The sequence below is a fragment of the Mandrillus leucophaeus genome, unplaced genomic scaffold, assembly GCF_000951045.1.
Source record: "Mandrillus leucophaeus isolate KB7577 unplaced genomic scaffold, Mleu.le_1.0 Scaffold523, whole genome shotgun sequence".
Classification (NCBI taxonomy): Eukaryota; Metazoa; Chordata; class Mammalia; order Primates; family Cercopithecidae; genus Mandrillus; species Mandrillus leucophaeus.
Window position 1 is genome coordinate 442,248 of NW_012105620.1, and position 6,354 is coordinate 448,601.

A 6,354-nucleotide genomic window follows, 5' to 3' on the forward strand; every position below is an offset into this window, starting at 1 on the left:
AGTCTGTTGCCGCTTCCTGTTTGGACTGGGAGTCCCGCGGTCGCAAATTGTGAGAATTTGGGAAGGGAGTCTTCATCTTCTCGTCTAGTTCTCCGAGGTTGAAGGCTCGGCCTGCTCAGGTAGATCACGTTCCCACGTCTAGCATACTCGCCTCTCGGGGAGGTGGGGAGGTATCCGAGGGAAGGCGGCGGGAAGGGTTGAGGTTGGGGCGAAGCCGGCTATCACCTGGGATAGTTCATCAATGTAGCGCGTCAGAACCGTAGCTTCTTTTGGGGATCGGGGAGGCCAAAGCCTGGAGCCGCGGAGACTGCTCCGGAGGCACGGCGCGCGCTCCTCAAGGGCTCAGTGAAAGGAAGGCAGGAGTCCCTCCGGGTCTGAGGGAATCCGAGTGTATGTGGGAGTCGGTGTCAGCTGGAGCCTTAGGGAAAAGATAGGGTTAGGGTAAATGAACACCCTGACCCTCGGGTGAGAGAAGGAGGGAGCAGGAGAATTGGGGGGCTTGTAGGAATGGGAGCACCCTTCTTCCTCTCTCTTGAGACAGGGTCTCGCTCCGTCGCTTGGGCTTGAGTGAGGTGGCACGATCACGGCTAGGAGCACCTTTCTCCATCCCGAGTTGGGGAGATCTAGGGGGGAACATGAGGGAGGAACCCCCTTTAGGGCTTGAGCTAGGACCACAGATGGGGTGAGGGCCATGACTGGTAAGCCCTCGCCACGCTTTTCACACGACTCAGTTGTGAGAATGAGTGTGTCGATAGTGGGTAGCTTGACATGTCAGCATAGTAGAGCTGGAAGAGGGGTTTGAGAGCAGCTAGTCAAGCGCATTCTCCTCATTTTACAGAGAAGGAAACTGAGGTCCACCGAGTTGGAGAAACCCACTCAACACCAGGTAACCACTTAATGGCAAACTTGACTAAAACCTAATTGTTATGACTCCCAGGCAGTGTCTTATCCATTGCCGAGCTCCGTCCCCCTCGTAGATCAGCACACTATAAGCTGTACCTCCACTTTGTTTTCTTTTTTCTTTTCTTTCCCCCCCACCCCCCAACACACACACACACACAGAGTCTCGCTCTATCGCCCAGGCTGGAGTGCAGTGGAGCGATCTTGGCTCACTGCAACCTCCGCCTCCCTGGTTCAAGCGATTCTTGTGCCTCAGCCTCCTGAGTAGCTAGGATTACAGCTGCCCGCCACCACGCCCCAATGATTTTTGTATTTTTAGTAGAAATGGGGTTTCACCATGTTGGCCAGCCTGGTCTTGAACTCCTGATCTCAATGATCCTCCCGCCTTGGCCTCCCAAAGTGCTGCGATTACAGGCGTGGGCCACCGCGCCCGGCCCCTTTTTTCTTTTTAATATTTTCAGACATGACAAAGATCTGACATATGTAGGATAGCAGGCAGCTGCTGAGGAGAAAGGTTTTTTAAAAACGTTTCGGCCGGGCGCGGTGGCTCACACCTGTAATCCCAGCACTTTGGGGGGCTGAGGCAGGCACATCACGAGGTCATGAGATCAAGACTGTCCTGGCCAATATGGTAAAACCCAGTCTCTACTAAAAAAAATACCAAAACTGGCCGGGCGCGGTGGCTCAAGCCTGTAATCCCAGCACTTTGGGAGGCCGAGACGGGCGGATCACGAGGTCAGGAGATCAAGACCATCCTGGCCAATATGGTAAAACCCAGTCTCTACTAAAAAAAATACCAAAACTGGCCGGGCGCGGTGGCTCAAGCCTGTAATCCCAGCACTTTGGGAGGCCGAGACGGGCGGATCACGAGGTCAGGAGATCAAGACCATCCTGGCTAACATGGTGAAACCCCGTCTCTACTAAAAATTACAAAAAACTAGCCGGGCGAGGTGGCGGGCGCCTGTAGTCCCAGCTACTCGGGAGGCTGAGGCAGGAGAATCTCTTGAACCTGGGAGGCAGAGGTTGCAGTGAGCCGAGATTGCACCACTGCACTCCAGCCTGAGCCACAGAGCGAGACCCTGTCCAAAAAAAAAAAAAAAGTTGTCATCTATAGTTTCTTTGTTTCTAAGGAAATAAAATTTACCTTTCCTTCCCCTAGACCTCTGAGAACAGCTAGACTTAGATTTCTTTTCTTTTCTTTTCTTTTCTTTTCTTTTTTTTGAGATGGAGTCTCGCTCTGTTGCCAGGCTGGAGTGCAGTGGCATGATCTCGGCTCACTGCAACCTCTGCCTCCTGGGTTCAAGCGATTCCTCTGCCTCAGCCTCCCAAGTAGCTGGGACTACAGGCACACGCCACCACACCCGGCTAATTTTTTTTTTTGTATTTTGGTAGAGATGGGGTTTCACCATGTTGGCCAGGATGGTCTCAATCTCCTGACCTGGTGATCCGCCTGACTCGGCCTCCCAAAGTGCTGGGATTACAGGCGTGAGACACGTGGCCAGCCAGTTAGCCTTAGATGTCCAATCACAATCTTAAATACTATATATTTCAGTTACATACATAAAATAATATACTTTTAATTGTGATTTTGTAATACCCTTAATATTTACAATAAAGGGTAAACTCAGCATAGGAGGATGGAATACCAACCTGAACTACAAATTAAAATAGTATTGTTTAGAATTTTTTTTTCTTTTGGGGTTCTTTTTGCTCTGATACTCAAACTTTAGTGCAGTGGCACTATCATAGCTCACTGTAACCTTGAACTCCTGGGTTCAAGCAATCCGCCTGCTTCAGTCTCCTGAAGCGTTGGGATTACAGGCATGAGCCACCACACTGGACCTATATGGTATTTTTTTAAAAAGTATATATGGGCATAAAAGTTAAAAAAAAAAATCACTTAGAGGTTAAAAATGTCTACCAGGCCTGCATTTTATAGCATACTTAAATTTCTGTCCTTTGCTAGGGTTCTTTCTTTCTTATCACTTAAATATAACTTGAGAACATTTAGTGTTTCCAGTGTAGAAGGAGAGATTCTTTGGTACCATAGCATTGCTTTGGTAATTTCTTTGTGAGACCACACTATCTTCCAGCACTGTCAAATTTAACGCCTTTTGAAGCATTTATTGATCAGGTTGGAAGCATGTTCCAACTGTCACATCAGAATAGGAGCATTATAGATCCTGTCGGCTAACCAGTACATGATTCATCAGGAAGCAATTTAGGTAAGTTTGTTATTGGAGTTTATAGCTGTTACAGACTAATACGGAAGAAAACATATATACATAGCATAACTGATATACATAGCATAACTGATACACATAGCATAACTGCTTCCACCAGGGTGCCTTTTTTGTGGTGTGATTCCATTTGCTTTTATGTTGGCATACTACAGAAGTAAGTAAACTATGACCAAATTTGGCCTGCTGACAGATATATTTTTTTCATAAAGTTCTATTGGAACACAGCAATGCATACTTAGTTGCCTTTCAACAGGTAGAACTGAGTAACTGCAGAAACTATATGCCTCAAAAAGCCTGAAATATTTATTATCAGACCCTTTACAGAAAAAAATATGTCAACCCCTAGCCTAGTACACTGAGCATAAATGTAGTATCTGAAACTCTATAATATACACAGAAGTATTCAGTAATACTCATTTTTAGTCTCTGAGAAAGAACATATATAATAGTTGTATGTGGGTCCATAGTCACATTTATTTGAGCACAAGCTAGTGTATTCTATTACAGATTGATGCTAGCATCTTGGCATAGATACTATAGATTTGTTTTTGCAAAGAATTGTGAAAAGACATTTCTGAGCCTAGTATAGAAAGGGCTGATATTCTTTGAGATACACCAATAATCACAGTTAATACCTTTTTAAAATAATGTCATACCAGTTTTCTTTGATTACTCTCTATGTCCTTTTTATGGAGAGAAGTGCTTCAGTCCAGGCACTACATTTTTTGTTCTTTTAGAGACAGAGTCTCCTTCTGTCACCTGGGCTGGAATGCAGTGGTGCCATTGTAGTTTGCTACAATCTCGAACTCCTGAGCTCAAGCACTTCTCTCACCTCAGCCTCCCGAGTAGCTGAGATTACAGGCATGAGCCACCATACCTGGCTCAGTCACCAACATTTTAAATAAAAGTTGAAAGTACCAATCAAGATGTTTAGTGAGGATCTGGTCTCTACTTCCAAGATGGTGCCTTGATGCTGTGTCCTCACATGGGGGAAGGGATGGAAAGACAAAAGGGGTCTAGCTAGTTCCCTTCAACCCACTCCATTCATAAGAGTTCTACCCTCCTGACATAATTACCTCCAAAAGGGTCTACCTCTTAATACTGTAACATTGGCAATTAAGTTTCAACATACTAATTTTGGAGGGGACACAAACATTCAAATCATAGCAGAACTCCATACTAAAACCAATCTTAAACAATTACAGACTCATTTAATGACTTAGGTTTGACTTAGTGGTCTTGTATCTGGGACTTAGTTTTAAAACTCAGAGATTGAGTGAGATGTTAAAGTGATTATGTCTGGGTTTTGTTTTGTTTTGTTTTGTTTTGTTTTGTTTTGTTTTGTTTGAGACAGAGTCTTGCTCTGCAACCTCTGCCTTCCAGGTTCAAGCAATTCTGCTACCTCAGCCTCCCAAGTAGCTGGGACTACAGGCGTGTGCCACCACTCCTGGCTAATTTTTGTATTTTTAGTAGAGACAGGGTTTCACCATGTTGGCCAGGCTGGAGTATGTCTGTTTATGTCGTCTTGTATATTTAGCGCAAATTATATCAATGTTATGTCTGACAAATTAATGTTATAGAAGTATTTAGCATTTTAGTTAATCATTGATAAACTATTCTGCATTATCACCTATGTAATATTTGCTATGGAACTCTTAATTCACCTCTCAACGTAATTCATCAAACTTCAGAATATTTTATACTTCTCATCAAGACATTCAAAAAAACTTTAAGACTAGGCATGGTGGCTCATGCCTATAATCCCAGCACTTTGGTACTTTGGGAGGCTGAGGCAAGAAGATTACTTGAGGCTAGGCTGGGCAACATAGTGGCGCACAACTGGGGTCACAGCTACTTGGGAGGCTGAGGTGGGAGGACAGCTTGAGCCTGGCGGGAGGAGGTTGCAGCAAGCCCAGATTGTGCCACTGCACTCCAGCCTGGGTGACAAAGTGAGACCCTATCTCAAAAGAAAGAAGGAAAGAAAAGAAAGAAAGAGAGAGAGAGAGAGAGAGAAAGAAAGAAAGAAAAGCATATCTGTAGTCACCTAAAATTCTCAGGAGCAACAAGTATAGTTGTTTCTGTTGTGATAAAACTTGTACCATCTACAAAAAAAAATTAAAAATTAAAAAATTGAAATAAAAAAAATTCCACCTTGGCTCTGTGTGGGGAAAAAGGAGAAGGCATTAAATTGCTGTTGAAAATTTGAGATCGTGCTAGTTGACTAATTGAGACAACTGCAAATTACCAATTTTCTTTCAGTTATTCTTATTTACTTGAATATTATAAATCTTTGAAAGGCACCAGGGACTTTGAACTCCTCATTTATGATTTGTTATTTAAAATCATCAGTTTTCTACTTATTTAGAATAAATAGCTAATTCTACTATGCCACAGAACTTTGGATTTGCTCAGAACAAATACACATAGGTGACTAAACTGGAAATTTTAATTCCTCAGTGGCCCTCACATTTTTCCCCAACCTTGATTTCACTTTTTGGTAAGGTTCACTGAAATCCAAGGATCTTTCTAGATTTCTCCTCTTTCCTGGTTTCTTCACTTTCAATCTTTAAGTAAAGTATTAATTTCCAGAAAGTGAAAGGATATTCTCTCTCTAAACTCACCCACATTCTCAGTTTAGTTTAGGAACGAATACTACAGAGTATATTGGTTTACAAAGTAAATTAGAAAGTATAGCCATATATTTCTGCCATTGTTTAGGCAGATACGTTTTTACTACTCTGACTTGGCTTCTGTCCTTTCCCTTGTTTCACTGCCACTGGAAGGGTTGTTGCTGGCTAAGGAAATATTGAACCTTGAGACAAAAAAGTTCAACAAAAGAAATTTACCTAAACTAGCTTGCTTCAAGAAAAACAGATTCATAGTGTTTAATGTGTAATCCGGATACCCAGGCATGAAGTTTCACTCATTCTAGTCTTGATTATGTCTTAAAGAGTTTGAGGCCAGCCGGGCGCAGTGGCTCATGCCTGTAATCCTAGCACTTTGGGAGGCCGAAGCTGGCAGATCACAAGGTCAGGAGTTCGAGACCAGCCTGGCCAATATGGTGAAACCCTGTCTCTACTAAAAACACAAAAAAATTAGCTGGGTGTGGTGGCGGGCACCTGTAGTCCCAGCTACTTGGGAGGCTGAGGCAGGAGAATTGCTTGAACCTGGGAGGCAGAGGTTGCAGTGAGTCGAGATTGCACCACTGCAC

The 6,354-nt window shown here is 43.7% G+C and overlaps 1 protein-coding gene across 3 annotated transcripts in view; it reads left to right on the plus strand.

Annotated features, from left to right (window-relative positions):
• SLC38A9 (solute carrier family 38, member 9) overlaps positions 1-6,354 on the plus strand; it is a 98,769-nt gene continuing 92,415 nt past the window's right edge. For 2 of the 3 annotated variants that reach the window (XM_011996748.1, XM_011996752.1), the window contains exons 1-2: positions 1-119; positions 839-886. The gene's annotated coding sequence lies outside the window, so the exon portion shown is untranslated. The remainder of the gene's footprint in view (positions 120-838; positions 887-6,354) is intronic. The other variant, XM_011996749.1, reaches the window with a different exon arrangement.